We start from the raw sequence: 18016 nt of genomic DNA on the forward strand, positions 1-18016 counted from the left end.
CACAATGAACATATGGTGTTGGTAATATCGTCTTTACCCCAAATGCCCTGGAGTCTCAGCTCCGAGTTCTACATCCACATACTTGCCAAATCATATATAATTCTAATTTTTCTCCTCATCATTCTGATAATCTCCAATGGTCCTATTAGTCATACTTTAATACCTCAAATATACACTTATCCTAACCTACACATTGAGGCTACATCCGGTAGTCCAATGATGAACTCTATATGAGCTCTTAAGAAATCTCGCATCTAGATAGACTCCTAACACTCTCGTCTCTGATTACTATAACTTATTGCTCTGATACCATTTCTGTAACACCCCCAAATCCGAGGTCAGGAATCTGGGTCGTCACGGCATCCTTCACTCATGTGTAACCTATATAAATTCAATAATCCAACAGACCTCAATCTCATGCGCAGACACACAAGTTATAGCCTTAGAAATGATGTACAAAATGTAATCTTTTTTATTACACTCAACTGTACCAGGATCTCAAACAATTATTCATAACCTCTACATGAAGTTACAATAATTATGACTGATATCTTATACCTATCTGATACTCTTGCCCACCTGAGACAAAGCTGCCAGAGATTCTCCCCATTATTGCAAGCGACTAAGTCCCACACCGGCATACTGGTTATCTGTTGTGTTGTGTCATTTAAAAGAAAGCAAGAGTGAGCTATAATGCCCAGCATAATAATGTACAGTATGAAATGACTGTATGATAAACTCAAGTAAAACGTCATATATGATAAATATGTTTTATTCAAAAATAGTTTTCCTTGGTGATACACACCTTCTTATGAAAATAATTCTTTAATGGATTATTATCCTGCGAATACCTTAATGGTAAACCCAGCACCTAGGCTTGGGTTACGATATTGTATCACAATTCCAATTGGAAGAATAGGACGTTAATTGGAGCCGCCGCATACGATGATCAGTCGTACTACGGGAAAATAGTAACCTTTTCTACTAGTAAAAGGACTACACCTTCGTATCCCGATTATCACCCTAGACGCATTCGGGCTACGTGTCCCATTTTGGGTATACACATACTTCACAAGTTCCTGAGTACACAGAGTACCTTCACTTGCAGTACCTTTGGTAGTCCATCTAGCACACATAGTACTAGAATCTACCCCTCCCTTGTCCTTTAAAAGAATTCTACCATATCTCGAGAACTCGAACCACATCAAAGTTCCCCCAAGCGTTTTGCTTGTTGATAGAAACAACTTGTTTTATTAGTGTATATATATGTGTACGTACTTCCGAATTTTTCGGAGGAAGTACTAAGGATGTGAGTTGACCGTTGTCAATAGATAATTAAATAAGGGAAAGTTTCTCTTGAAACTATATTCAAAATATTTAAAATAAGTCGAGACAATATTTTTTGACGATCTGAAATTACCGAACGATTTTCTGAAAATTAAAAAGTATTTTAAATCGGGTTTTATGATTTTTAATCATAAATAAATCATTTAATACATAATAAATAATTAAATATTAATCGATAAATAATTAAACCTCGAATAGATACACTTTAAAAGAATATTGAAATAATATTCCCCAACTTATTTATGTTTAAGTAATTTAGTAAACCTTAATATTTATTCGAGTCTGAAATAAAAACTCACTGGAGAATACTTCTCCTATAATAAATGAATAGTTAATAAATATTTATTAATCGAAGGATAAAGTATAGTTGAGGGAATACGATTTTTGGAAATCGTTTTTCATAAAAGTTTGAGGTATTTAATATTTCGTAAGTGGACGTTGAGTCCTTTAAAACGTACTACTATGAACTTTTAATCGTCCTATCATATCACCAGAATGATTATGGGGTTTTTATCTTAAAATCCCGACCGACACTTGGTCTTATAACTTATACATCACGCTCTACTATAGCGTTAATATTCTTAAATAAAATACCTCCGGAATACTTCTGGGTTTTCATCAAATTATACTAACCGATCCTCGGTCTAAAATATACTCCTTATATATACAACGATACTCTCTAGCGTTATCGATTGAAATTCAGTATTATTCATATAACAAAATCATTATCATATCATATGATATTATATAACATAATTGGTAAAACATCGTAAATATAGCATCATGTATATATCGACATTATTTGAAAAAAAACACAACGCAACAATTTCAAAAAAGGTAGGATTTGAAAACTTGCCTGAGTCCAAGACACGTTTCCTGACTTCCTCTCGTTCCAGGTTTTCTAATCAACAAACATCATAATCTTAATCAGTATTCCTACTCTCATCACTAACTTATATTTCTAATAAGTTTAATACTTCATAACTTTCATCATTCGACCGACTCGAAATAAGTATCTCTCCTTGGTCGAAACGGACGGTCAAAGTGGTCTTCTAGATTTGACTTTATCGAATAGTACTATTACGCGACTGGCACTCCATCATTTTTAATAAATCGTAAAATTAATATTTTAATACGAAACCACCTCGAGGAGATTCTTGAGTGCTTTTAATATTTATCCTAAAAGTTTCATTTTGATAAAATGAATTTAATTAGGTGAAAAGTATTTCAAAAGTTCGGTCAACTACTGAATTTTACTATTCAAACCGCTTTCACTAAAGTGTTGATATCTCTCAAACTGTTAACTCAATTGATACACCATTTTTGCGTGCGTGATCTACAAAAAATTTAGAAAACATCATTTGAAAATAATTTTCTAGTAAAAGAGGTGAAAATCCCGAAGTGGCAGTTTCCTAAGAGGGGGTTGTTTTTGACATTCGTACTCCGCGCGACCTCGGCTCCGATATTTTTATAAAATTGAAAAATCAACATTTTTACTTGAAATTTTTTTGAAAACTAATAAACTCTATTTATTACTCTCTTTAAAAATTTCTTTATTTTTAAATATTTTTAAGTCGATCATTTATATTTACAAACTTCGTAATTTGTAGCAGTTTTGTCACGTAAATCCCTTTTACTAAAACGGTCATAACATTTAATCCGTAAATCGGAATCAAGCGATTCAAGTGCCTAAACGATCCTCATAATATTTTCTATCATAATCAAGTCTCACTTTTCAGGAAACTATAGTTTATACATTCGTAAATTTCTACAAAAACTTAAGTTGAGTTTTGTTCATTTTAACGAGGTTACGATTACGATTCGAGTTTCGTTTACGTCTTAAATCATTATACCTCCATCAACAATCATCAAATCATCATATCAACACTAACTCCTCTCAATAAAATCACGTTCTTGAGGCAACAATCATCAACCCTTAAAATTAATTAACTAAACATCAAGATAATATCAAATCAATCATCAAAACCATACTTATATCCAAGATCCTTACATTTCTTGAAACTTAAAACTTAAACAAAGTTTTGATGAATGTTTATACCTTCCTTGAAGATTTTTAATACTTAATAAAGTCCTAAAATCCTTGATGAAGCCTCGGTCTAGCTTTAGGAGCCTTAAACTTTCATGAAAAATCAAGAAAATAAGTTAGTGATTTTCGTAGTTACTATTCACCCTCAACTTCAAACATTTTTATAAAATTGAGAACTTCATGGATGGGAATGAAATTTGGTGCGTGACTTACCCATGATATGAGAGAGGTTTGGTATAAATTTGGTGATTTTTGAATGAGCTGAACATGAGATATGAATTTTTCTCTCCATGGTGTTCTTGAAAATCAGCATGGTGTTTTGTGTGTGTGAGAGAGAGAGTATGTTGCTTCTTGAATGCTTCTCTTGGAAGATTGCTTGTGTGCTTATGTGCATACTTTAACCTATTGCGATCCGTGGTAGTTGGTAAGTAGGGTCACTGCATATTATTATTATTATCTTTATTAATGTTATAAGCAGGTTGTAAACAGTGTGTGTGTGGACCCCAAACTTCTTACCCGGGTTTGGAGGGCGCCACAGTTTTGGTATCAGAGCTACAGATTATAAGTCACTGACACAAGCCTAGGTTGACGGGAATGGGTAGAGGGTTAGGATTAGAAGTAAGGAATAGAATGATAGAACGTTGAGAGGTTGAGTGTTACGGTATAACCAGTAGTAGTATAATTCGCGTCGTGGTTCGAGATTCTTATATTGCGATATAATTTCAGATAGCAGTGATGGCCGACTTTTTTATTCCTGTATCGGCTGATCACTCAGAGCCTTCAGTTGGAGCACCAGCATCGGATCCCCGTCCTGTTATTCCACCAGTATTGGCTATTCTACCTCCACCGGTGTTGCAGCCCGTACCACTGCAGGCTATTCCACCTCCAGGCATGAGGCCACCTGTTAGAGGACCCCCACCTACTGATTTAGGCTTTACTAGTCATTCAGTTACAGGAGTAACTTTTCAGTTCTCTTCCTATCCTGTCCCATATCATCAGTTTGAGGCTTGCCTTATGGAGCAGCGATTCCTTCAGGGTCAGATTCAGGAGTTACTACATATAATGTGTACCAGAGAGGTTGGGAGTGGTGAGAGGCGACTCCGAGAGAGGCTACAGGCATTTCGTAGGATAGCTGCAATGAGGATTGCTGAGGCTACACATGAGGACATCACTCCTGATTTCTTAGTGAAATGGGCTAAGTGGGTTTTAGAGGAGCTTGAGGAGATTGGAGGTCCAGATTTTCCATGAGTCAGAGATTCAGAGATGGAGACGCTGAGCAGTGTTGTTATGATTATGTAGTATGTACAGTAGTGTGTAGTGTGTATCAGTAGACTTTTGAGTTGTATTTATAGACTAGCGATGCTGACTAGTAAGTAGGTTGTTGTACCCTTTTGCTTTTACTTCCGAAGCGTCTTTACGCTTGTACTACCTAAAACTTTTGATCTATATATATCAGTACATTTTTCCTTTCCAGCACTATCATTTACTTTATCACACTTGTTTTACTTTACCTTATTTATTGCACCAGTTATACCCTGTGATACCATGTACCCTGTTTTCCATAACTGTTTATATTCTGTAAAGAAGCATGCAATTTACTTAGTTACAACTGTTTTCAAAAAGAGATATTTATGTTTTACAAAACTTTTCTTTTATGCAAAGATTTGATTCAAAAGCTAAATAAATTGTTTGATTCTTTACAGAAAATGCCTCCCAGAAGAAATACCCGCACCCACACCCAGAATGAAGAAACCAACAACAACAACAATAACAACAAAGATGAGACAAACCAGAATGTGAACCCAGGACCCATAGACCCAGCAATAGCCCAGATTCTCCAAATCTTGGCCCAACAAACAGTTCACCTAGCACAACAACAACAAAGACAGACCAATTCCCAGGTAACTTTCAAAACTTTTCAGGCAGTAAACCCACCAGAATTCAAGGGTTCCTTAGAGCCAATTGAAGCAAATGTGTGGTTAAAGGAAATAGAGAAGGCATTTGCCTTGGTAAAAGTGAAAGAGGAGCAGAAGGTTGAGTTTGCAAGTTACTATTTGAAGAATGAGGCCACCTATTGGTGGGAGATGGTGAAGACATTGGAAGGTACAGCTATTATTACTTGGGAAAGGTTTAAGGAATTGTTTTTAGAAAAATATTTTCCTCAGTTTGTTCAAGACCAGATGGAGCTGAAGTTTTTAGAGTTAAAGCAAGGAACTATGTCGGTGTCAGATTATGAGAGTAAATTTGACGAATTGTCAAGGTATGTGTCGTCGTATGTTAATACTGATAGGAAGAAAGCTAAGAGATTTCAGCAAGGCTTGAAGCCATGGTTCAGAGGTAAGGTAGCTATCTTTGAATTGGAAACCTATGCAGGAGTTGTACAAAAGGCTATGATTGCGGAGACAGAAAGTGAGATGTCACAGAAGGAGAAAGAGAGCAAGAAAAGGAAGGTTGAGGGAAGTGAGGGTCAGTCACAACCAGGGAAGTTTCCAAATTTTAAGAAGGGCAAGTTTCAGCCAGGGAGAAATTTTAATTTCAGGAGACAAAATGCAGGAGACGGAGGCCAGGGCAACCTTCCAGCTAATGTGAATCAGCCGAATCAGTTGAGATTAACTTTTCCAGATTGTCAAGTTTGTGGAAAGAAGTATGGGGGAATTTGTAACAAGTTGAACGTGTAATGTTTCAAATGTAATCAGAAAGGACACTATTCGAGGGAGTGCCGAAATCAGCTAGCAAGAGAGCCAGCAAATAAGGATCAACCTATCTGGAATCCAGCAGTGAAGGTTCCAACCATTGGATTTACGTGCTTCAAATATGGAAAGCCAGGACATATGGCCAGGGATTGCAAGACACCAGCCCCAGTCAGTAATGCATTGAGGATTATGGGATCTACCCCAACAGTGAATGAGACTCCAAGGGCTAGAGTTTTCGACATGTCAGTGAAGGATGCTATCCAGGATACAGATGTCGTGGCAGGTATACTCAATGTGAATTCTTTATGTGCCAAAGTGTTAATAGATTCGGGAGCAACTCGATCGTTTGTTTCACAAGATTTTGTTAGCAAGTTAAATTGTCCAGTAGAGTATTTAAATGAAATAATGACTGTGGAATTAGCAAACCAAGAACGTGTAACTGTGAATCAAGTTTGTGGGAATTGTGAGGTTGAGATTTCTGGTAGTAAGTTTTGTGTAGATTTGATACCATTTAAGTTAGGAGAATTTGACGTTATATTAGGGATGGATTGGTTATCTAGGCACGATGCCCAGATAGATTGTCGAAATAAGAAGGTAATGGTGAAAACGCCAGACGAAAGGATAGTAACGTTCAAGGGTCAAAAACAAGTAAAAAAGTTCTTAACGATGATTCAAGTCAAGAAGTTACTACGACAAGGATGTGAGCATTTCATGGCATATGTGATTGACAGAAGTCAAGAACCAACAAAACTTGAAGATATTCCAGTTGTGATTGAATTTCCAGACGTGTTTCCCGACGAATTGCCAGGACTTCCTCCAGATAGAGAAATTGAATTTGCGATCGACTTAGCACCTGGAACAGAACCAGTATCCAAGGCCCCGTATAGAATGGCGCCCATCGAAATGAAAGAATTAGCGAAGCAATTGCAAGAGCTGTTAGAGAAAGGAGTAATCAGACCCAGTGTGTCCCCGTGGGGTGCACCGGTATTATTTGTCAAGAAGAAAGATGGAAACATGAGACTATGTATCGACTATAGGGAGCTCAACAAGCTTACAATTAAGAATAAGTATCTGTTACCTAGAATTGATGATTTGTTTGACCAATTGAAGGGAGCCAAGTATTTCTCCAAGATCGATTTAAGATCGGGATATCATCAACTGAAGATCAAGCCAGAAGATATACCAAAGACAGTTTTTCGAACAAGGTATGGACATTATGAATTTCTAGTAATGTCTTTTGGATTGACCAACGCCCCGACATCATTTATGGACCTGATGAACATAATTTTCAAGGAATACTTGGACAAGTTCATTATTGTATTTATAGACGATATTTTGATCTATTCAAAGACGGAAGAGGATCATGTGAAACATTTAAGAACAGCTTTGGAGATTTTAAGGAAAAAGAAGTTGTATGCTAAATTCTCGAAGTGTGAGTTTTGGTTACAGGAGGTTCAGTTCTTAGGACACATAGGTAGTAATGAAGGGATCAAAGTGGACCTGGCAAAGATCGAGGCAATTACGAATTGGGAGAGACCGAGAACACCCACCGAGGTAAGAAGTTTCTTAGGATTGGCGGGATATTATCGTCGATTCGTTCAAAATTTCTCGAGGATTGCCACACCATTAACAAAGCTTACACGAAAGAATGAGAAGTTTATATGGAACGACAAATGTGAGGAAAGTTTTCAGGAATTGAAGCGACGATTAATCACGTCACCTATTTTGTCACTTCCAGATGATCAAGGGAATTTCATAATTTATAGTGATGCTTCTTACAAAGGATTAGGATGTGTTCTTATGCAGCACGACAAGGTGATTGCGTATGCGTCAAAGCAATTGAAACCACACGAACAAAAGTATCCTACTCATGATTTGGAACTAGCAGCCATAGTGTTTGCTTTGAAGATTTGGAGACATTATCTGTATGGAGAGAAATGTGAAATTTATACGGATCATAAAAGTTTGAAGTATATATTTACCCAGAAGGAACTTAATATGAGGCAAAGGAGATGGTTAGAGTTGATCAAGGATTATGATTGCTCGATTAATTATCATCTCGGTAAAGCGAATGTTGTAGCAGACGCGTTAAGTCAGAAGGAAAAGTTAAATGTGTTGTCCGTACCTGAAGAGATATATAAGGAATTTCAGAAATTGGAATTGGAGATTAGAGTTTGCAAGCCTGAGGAAGTAAAAGTGTATAGTATGATTTTCCAACCGGAATTATTAGAGAAAATAAAGAAATGTCAGAAAGATGTAATGGATCAAGATATAAATCGTTTGGTAGGGGAAGAGTTATGCACGCAGAAAGATGACCAAGGTATTCTGAGGTTTTCATCTAGAATTTGGATTCCACCGGTGACAATGTTAAAGAATGAAATTCTACAGGAGGCACATAATTCAAGGTATTACATCCATCCAGGAAGTACCAAGATGTATAGAGATTTAAAGAAGAATTATTGGTGGCCAGACATGAAGAGGGAAATTGCGGAATGGATTAGCAAATGTTATACCTGTCAGAGGGTTAAAGTAGAGCATCAGAGACCAAGCGAATTGCTACAGCCATTGGAGATTCTAGAATGGAAGTGGGAACACATTGCCATGGATTTTATAGTTGGATTACCAAGGACAAGGGCTAATCATGATGCCATTTGGGTTATAGTGGATAGACTTACCAAGTCAGCTCATTTTCTGCCTATAAATGAAAGATTTTTGCTCGACAAGTTAGTCCATATGTACCTAAAAGAAATTATAGTTCGTCATGAGTTCCAGTGTCTATTGTATCTGATCAAGATCCAAGATTTAATTCAAGATTTTGGAAGAGTTTTCAAGAATGTTTAGGAACAAAATTGAATATGAGTACGGCCTATCACCCGCAGACGGACGGCCAAAGTGAAAGAACGATCCAGAAAATCGAGGACATGTTACGTGTTTGTGCTATTGATTTCAAAGGAAGTTGGGATGAGCATTTACCCCTCGTAGAGTTTGCTTATAACAACAGCTATCACGCCAGCATTGGGATGCCACCCTATGAAGCCCTTTATGGACGCAAATGTAGATCTCCAGTATATTGGGATGAAGTAGGAGAACACAAAATACTCGGACCTGAATTGGTGCAGCAGACAAAGGAAGTTGTTAAAATTATCCAGAAGAGATTAATAGCCGCACAAGATCGTCAGAGGAAGTATGCAGATCAGTCAAGGAAAGACATGGAATTTGAAGAAGGAAGCTTGGTATTACTGAAAGTATCACCGTGGAAAGGACTAACGGGGTTTGGAAAGAAAGGAAAGCTGAGTCCAAGATATGTCGGACCTTTTGAGAACCTAAAGCGTGTTGGCAAAGTAGCTTACGAGTTGGCGTTACCACCGCACATGGAGCACATTCACAATGTTTTTCACGTATCGATGCTCAAGAAATATAATCCAGACTCCAGGCATGTAATAGAATATGAGCCAATAGAGCTTCAGGCAGATTTGTCTTATGTAGAGAGTCCGATAGAGATTCTAGAGGAGAGAGAGAAAGTATTGAGAAATAAAGTGGTAAAGTTAGTAAGAGTATTATGGAGAAACCCAAAGGTTGAAGAGTCAACCTGGGAATTAGAAAGTGATATGAGAGAAAAGTACCCTCATTTGTTTTCTTAGGAGATTCTGAGGACATAATCCTTTTAAGGGGGGAAGGATGTAATATCTGGGATATACCGTGTAATTATTTTTGCTAATTAAATAATTATTATGTGTGTTCAGTATCTATTCTGTGAATTAACTGTTAAGTGTTATTTATATTTGAATATTTAAAAATAGTATTAATTGAGTACTTCAATTTTTATATGTCCAAAATAAAATATAGATAATTGACATATCGTCCTAACTATTTTTATGTTGATTTATGAATTTATATGAATCATATGAAATTTCTAAAATCTTTTTCCGAGTATTTAAAATCTATTTTATAAAAACGGGAACCAACCGACGTCAACCGTTGTTACGTTTTTTGAACCCGAAACTCTTCCGAGAACTCCTTCCTAACCTAATTGTAATATTCCGAGCATTTTCCATGTTTCGACTTTTTCGATCCGGCGTACGGTTTGTCCTGCACGGGTCCCGGCGCAATATTTTCGATACAGTATTCGTTTCGGTAAATCAATAAAAACCCGTATTTTCGATAAACGAGAGCTTTTTATTAAATTATCACAATTATCACTTCGTAATACGTGTAACCAGACGCTGAGACCAAGACCGCAGTACAAATTGTACTGATTTGGATAATTATCCCGAAAACCGATACCGTTTGGATCAGTTTTTACAAATTAACGTACCATTTTATATCCGGAATGATCCAACGGGATACTAATCTTCCGTAAATATAAATAGCCTTTTACCGTATTTTATTTCGTATCAAAATCATTTGCAGACAGATAAATATATAATTTTACAGAGAAAAATCTTATATTCATAAACTGTTTCAAGAATCAAACCAACTTTTGAAGGTGTTATTGATCTTTGTTTGAAAAGCTCGAGTACTGGATTTGAAGGTCTTGAGAAGCTCTATCAGAATCTGTAATCCATACACCTACAGAATCAAAGGTTTAATTTCTAAAAATTTATTTATTTTCGAATTATTTTTATGAAAAATATGAATTTTTGTTCGGATGATTGTTTGTATGATTTGATGATTGCATGTTGTAGAGCTTGTTTTCCTGATGATTTTGGTATATTATACGTCTGATTTAGAGTTCAATAACATGTTCAAATTTGAGTTTGATTTTCGAATTTTAAAAATAGGGTTTATAGCCCGTATGAATATTTTCAATTGAAGTTTGGGGGTTTTTGATTCGGGGGTTATTAGCTGTTGATTTATAGTGAATTGTGTTCCTTATGAAATTTGCATTCGATTGATATATAGCTCGTTAATAGAAGATGCTTGAATCGAAGGGAGTTGTGTTTTAAAGATTTATGATGTTCGCCGGAAACCGGCGATGTTCTTGGTTAATTTCCGGCCAGAACAGGGATGATTAGAATGTTTTGATTGCATGAACAAGTTCCTGGTGTTGTGTAGTGTTGATCTGGAGGTGTTGGTGGGGTAAGGACGCCGGGATCGTCTTCTCCGGCCACCCCCGATTTTCCGGGGACTGGAACTGTAAAATTGCAGTTTAGTCCCTGTAGTTTTGAAGATGGTGAAGTTTAGTCCCTGTAGTTTGCAAAGTTTTCAAAAATAGGATTCCTGTTTTTAAAATGTTTAAAAATCATATTTCCTATTTATTTTTATTATAAAAATTCATTTTTAATTTCTGAAAATTCTAAAAAAAATTAGTATTTTAATTCCGAAAATTATTTTTAATTCAAAAATAAATCTGAATTAATTAGTTAATAATTTCAGTTAATTTTTAATTGATTAATTGGTCAATTAATTCGAAAATTAATTGATTAATTGATTTAATTAATTATTAATTGATTTTAATTAATTATTTAATTAGATTTAATTATTTAAAAATGATTTAAAAATTCCGAAAAATAGTTTCGAGCATTAAAATATTATTCTAAATTATTTCCAAGGCTCGATAATTATTATAAAATTGTTTCGGAGCCAGAATTGGCCAGCCGAACCCTGTTTATTAACCCGAAATTGATCCAACGACCCGTTTTAATTACGAAAAATGTTTTAAAAATCATTTTAAATACCCGAAAGCCTATTTATAACCCGAGACTTCTTTATAAATGATTTGTCATTGATTATGTGATGTATTACGTGTTATATGTGACTTGTTGATTGACTATCGGTTTATACATTCGGTGTTTACTTGATTATTGCATAACTTTCAATCCGTTAATCGGATTTGGGTAAAATGAAGGGTAGATAGAAGTATGTGTTGAATAGAATCCTATGAGTTGATGATTGATAGATGCTTATAATATGTGAGCAGAAGAGGCAAGACGTAGGAAAGGGAAACATCTAGTTGAGGAGTAAAACGATTGTGATTGGAAGCGAGTGCAGGATAGTAAGCTAATATCAGGCAAGTGTTCTGAACTTTCTCGAGATATTGTAGTACTTGATAGTCTTGTTGACATTGCAAGTGCTTTGAAGCACAGAAACCTAAACCCTGATTTCAGTTATTGTTCTTGAGCCATGAACCATATTCTTTCTAAGCCATTGATTATTGTATACCCAAACACGAACCACAAATCTACGATACTACTCCACAAATACATACAAACTAAATACCAAACACTGAACTGAATTATTTTATACTCAACCCATGGTATCTTATGCTCTGAAAGACCAAATTCTTGAAACCCTGAAATATTGATTCCTTTGTTATCCAATTCTTTTATTACCCAACATCCAAGCCTTGAAAGTACCTTGTTGATCCACACAAGGGTTAAAACCCTTTCATCGTTAAACACTCACTGTTGTTAATGATTCTGATTATTGTTTATTATTGTTTAATTTTGTTATTATGTTAGAATTTGATTGTTTTTATAAAATTGTGGACCAGATTCGTGGTCAGACCATATAATGGTCAAGTTAGGCCAATGTGTGCCTTGGATCCAGTAGTTAGAGCAATGATGTGTGCTTTGCTCGGGGTTAGTGCGTGACTGATCAGCAACCTAACCTTGGTTTTAAAATAAAAATATAGTATCCAATTCTAAATCATAATCCATTGTTCACTTAATATCATAACCATATTTACTTGATGATCATTATTCTCAGTTTTGTCATTATGACTTGCTGAGCTAGTTAGCTCATTTGTGCGATGTTGTTTATACTCTTTCTAGTTAAAAAGGAACCAGTTGGTAGGAAGGATCCCCAGTCCAGTGCGAGAGCTAGGGATTAAGGCTGTTAAAGCTGAGCTAGTAGGCTTCTTTTGGAATAATGTAAATTGTAAAAGTTTGTATTATGTTTAATACTCAGTTTGAGTTTGAATGGTTGGGATTTAATCGGTATGTAATATATTAGTGTGTTTGGGTTGTGTGCATACTTTAACCTGTTGCGATCCGTGGTAGTTGGTAAGTAGGATCACTGCATATTATTATTATTATCTTTATTAATGTTATAAGCACGTTGTAAACAGTGTGTGTGTGGACCCCAAACTTCTGACCCGGGTTTGGAGGGCGCCACAGTACATATAATGTGTTTTGCATATCAATGTTAAAACGATAAGTATCTGATTTGAATTAAGTGATTGATTATGAGCTAATGGGCTCTCATCCAAGTTGTTCTGCATATAGTGATGAATCCAAATTCTTGATCGTTAAAGTGGAGTCCTTGGAAATGAGAGTATATCTATAGTAAGTATGTTTGAAATCCTCAAGTAGAAGAGTCTACTTGGGAATTAGAGTCAGATATGCTTGACAAATATCTTCACTTGTTTAGTTAGACCAGATTCTGAGGACATAATCTTTTTAAGGGGTGAAGGATATAATGACTCGTGTATTTTTGAATTATTTAAATATGTAACTATGGAAACTATTAAATAAATAAAATATGTGTATTGGTTTTGACCACTATGTGTTGTTTGATTAGTAGCTATGTATGATTTATGGTGTACCGGGTTGTCCACGTGATTAATTATAGAGTCGTATTGAATTGTTTTCACTTTGAAAAGTGGATTAAGTGCAAATTTATTTGCATAAATATTTGGAATGTCTCTAAAATTGTTTTAATGGTTCTATAACTATAATAATTATTTTTGGGATTTTATAAAATTTAGAAATTAATATTTTATCAATTATTTAACCCTGTATGATTTTCTGATTACATTTACTTGTAAAATCTGTATTTAATTCAAGAATTCTTCAAAAATTATGAAACTCATTTTTATTTAAGTTTGGAATATTTTGAGAATTTTAAAATTATTTTGGAAATTTTTGGGATTTATTTTACCCGCGTGTTGATTCGATAATTGTTAAAAGCGGGTATATATTGTGTTTCAAAACTTATATTAAAATTTCAGAATCTATGTTTTTATAAACTTCGGGATATTTGTGACACTTTAAGACTATTATCGTGATTTTCTAAAATTGTTTTAAGTGCAGCTCGGTTCGTTAATTGTGAATTGAGGGTACGAGTTGCGTTTCAAAAATGCTTTAAAACTTATGAAAATTTTATTTTATTAGTTTCGGGTTTTTTTTAATAAAATTTTAAGACTATTTTGATAATTTACGGAATTTATTTTAGGTGCAACTTGAGTTCGTTAAATTCCAAAAATCGGGATAAAATGAGACTGTTAGAATAAGAGAAAGGGCACGTGGCAAGATTTTTGCCATTCTCAGATACGTGGCAGCAGTATATTTGTTATCGTGTTGTTGCTGTATAAACCAAAAAAGAAACAAAGGGGATATAACCCCCTGCTCTATTCTTCCTCTTCTTTAATATATTCTCCTCCTATATTTTTCTTCCCCCTACCGTGGCATACTTTCCGGCCGCCGCAGCTTCCCTTCTTTCAAGCATCAAGCCGTCATTCTCTATATTTCCCGGCGACCTGTCTGTTCTGGCCGTATGGCCTCGGTTCAGTCGGGGTTGTAGGTAAAGGTATATACACACATGTGTGTGTATCTCGATGGAGGTACTATGGTTGTGCGGTCTTTTGTTTGCGTTTGTGTTGTTGTAACGATTACTGCTGTTCTGTGCTTTTAGCTTTTCCGATTGCCGCCGGGTTATTTTCCGGCAGGGTGATCGGTGTGTGTCCCTTTGCGTGGTTCATGTTCCTTTGCGATGCTGTTTGTTTCGGGGTTGTCCGATTTTGGATATGTTCGATTGGGTTTTGATTGGATTATCTGAATATTTTCTGAAATTTTCGAATGAACATTTATTGTATTTGTTCGAGTTATTTTAGTAAAAATTCAGGCGAATCCCTGAAATTATTGAAATTAATTGTTTACGAGGATATTTTAATCGGTAGAATTTAGCGTTGGAAACCCGAACTAATCGTGTACCCGCGGATTTTACCGCCATCCGCGATGAATTTCGACGAGTGGACGGTGGACGGTGATGAGTTAATTCTGTGTCCTAATATGAATAATTATATAAAATACGAATAATAGTAATAATTAAATAATACCGGTGATTGGGAATTTGTGATTATTGGATTAATTGTTGGATTGTGTTATTGATTTGACGTCGAGTTGTTCGACGGGTTAGTCCGATTAATAAAGGAAGTGTTGCTTGATTTCCGAGAAATCAAATTTCGGAAATATGCGAGCATATCCAATAATTATCGAGATGTCGAGCGAATTTATATAAAATATATGAGCATATGTTTTATACGAAACCTGATTGTGTGTTGTGGTGAAATGTTTTGCCAAAACCAATAACCCTAATTTTGTACAATGAGGAATATACGTATTTTCTGGAAACGAACACCGAACCAATTTTCGAGAATATGAACCCTAAGTGATACGTGTATTATTATATGAAGTATGTTACGAGTCGGGTTTTATTAACGTTCAGGTAGATTGTTAGCGAGGATATGTCAAGCATAATCGAAAGTCTAAATTAGGGTATTTCGACTCTATAGGTTCTAGTCGAAAGGCCCGAGAATTGGCATTGGACAAAAGATAGTTTGGTGGTCAGTCGAAAAGCTCAGTAAGATTCCAATCAAAGGACTTAAGTGTTGAGGTCGAATCCAGGCTGATCTAGTGGATAGACAATAAAGCCTGAGCGACAGAGTCGACTCAGAGTTGATCAGTAATAGTTGTAAAGACATGTAAGGCAAGTACTTCTAAACCTTTTTCGAAATATAATGCAAATGTTTCTAAATTCTCTCGTGGCATATTGTTAAGTATTCAAAATAGCTTTATTTTATATTGTAAGTACCTTGAATCCTTCAGCCTTGAACTTGAGCCACATCATTTGATTCTTGGAGCCGTAAGCCTTATTCTTCGTGAACCATTTCTTGCTGATTTCCAGATAATAAACCACACAAATATGACATCACTCTCAAAATATATATAACCACCAAACACCAAACACTGAAACAAAATTGTTTAAACATCCAGAAACTTTTATACTCAACCATACCTTGTGACATCAAAGAACTAAACCTTGTAAAATCATTGTTCATCTAATACCCTATTCTCCTACAGGCTAAAGGCCATTTCTTATACATAATTCGATACCTCCTTGTGATACTCATGAAGTGCATCATGCCTTTATACAAATGTTTCATCACTGTTGATTATAATCATGTTTTATTAAATTATATTGTTTATCATATTGAATTGCTTTAGAATTGGATAGTTTTCTGTATGTGGACCAGATTCGTGGTCAGACTAGATTCGTGGTCGAATTAGGCCAATGTGTGCCTTGGATCCAGTTCGTAGAGCAGAGCTGTGTGCCTTGCTCGGGGTTAGTGCATGACTGATCAACAGCCTAACCTTGGTTTTAAAATTTAAAATAAATATCCAATTCTAATGATGAGTTAATAAAAAACTTGATTCCTCTGAATCATCCTGTTTGATCATTGTTTAACCTCAGTTATTGTTATTGTGACTTGCTGAGCTAGTTAGCTCACTCTTGCAAATCTTTTTATATATTTTACAGTTAAAAAGGATATGGATGATAGTGAAGTTCCTCAGTCCAAAGTGTGAGCTAGGATTCCAGTTTGAGTTGGATCGAGCTAGCAGGAGCTTACTACTATAGTGAGATAGTAAGATTGTAAGAATAATTTAATTATCAGTTGTAAGTTAAATTAGTTGGGATTTGGTACTTTGTAATAAAAATTAAGTTTGTGGCTTGTTTTCATACTTTAACCTGTTGCGCTCTGTGGTTATGTAAAGCAGGTTCATTGCAAATAATATTGCATGTACAGGTTTATATATTGTGTATGTGTTGTGGACCCCAAACTTCTGACCCGGGTTTGGGGGGCGCCACATTCCTTATCTGAAGTATCCGCACTTAAGTCCTGATATAAATCCTGACGGCCTTAAGTTCTAATATAAGTTCTGACTTCAGTAAGTTCTGATTTCCAGTAAGTCCTGATAATAAGTTCTGAAACTAAACACAACAGATTAGACATGACATCTCAAATATATCTAACACAAAATTTGTATATTTTGCAAACTATAGGGGTTCAACTGTATAACTTGTAAAACCTTAGGGGCTAAATGGGTATTTGACCACCGCCACCCCCATGTCGCCGGAAAACGTCATTGGACACGATGCCGGAGGCGTTCAATCGCCCAGAATCCGGTCAGAACGTCCATAATTACTCTATTGTTTACCCGAAATTCAATGGTCGCAACAAAATATTCAAACAACACCTGAACAATCCGGAAAACTGTGTCAAAGTTTTCCGCCGCCGGTGAGCTATTATTTTCCGACGAAATCGCTTTGGTTACACTCCGTACTGCAGACCAACATTAATCAATCCATTTTTACACGATCTATTTAATGGTATCATATGAATAAACTAATAACCCTTAGATTAAAAATGCCTAATTTCCAATTAAGAACATTCAAATTCCATAAACCCTAATTCTATTATTCGAGAATCAAACCCAATTTTCCATATGTTATTGAACTCCAAATTTGACATATAATATACCAAAATGATCAGGATAAAATTATCTACAAGATTAAGCCATCCAATCACATAAACAACATCAATATCAAAATTCTTGTTTTAATCATTAATTAATTCGAAATGAAATAAATAAATAAGAAAATAACCTTGATTTCTGCACTAAAATGGATGATTGATTCTGATAGAACTTCTTCGAGAGCTTCGATTTGATATATGGCATGCTCGATTCCGAGTTCGCGAACGTCTTCGTTTTTGGGTTTGATTATCAAGAACGCAATGAATTTACGGGTTTTTCTCTGTAACTCTATATTTTTACTGATCGATTATGATTATACGAATAATAAAATAAAAAATAGACAGTTTATATTTATGGAATATTAATACACGTTGGATCGTATTGGATCAAAA

The sequence above is a fragment of the Apium graveolens genome, chromosome 11 (genome assembly GCF_009905375.1).
Source record: "Apium graveolens cultivar Ventura chromosome 11, ASM990537v1, whole genome shotgun sequence".
Classification (NCBI taxonomy): domain Eukaryota; kingdom Viridiplantae; phylum Streptophyta; class Magnoliopsida; order Apiales; family Apiaceae; genus Apium; species Apium graveolens.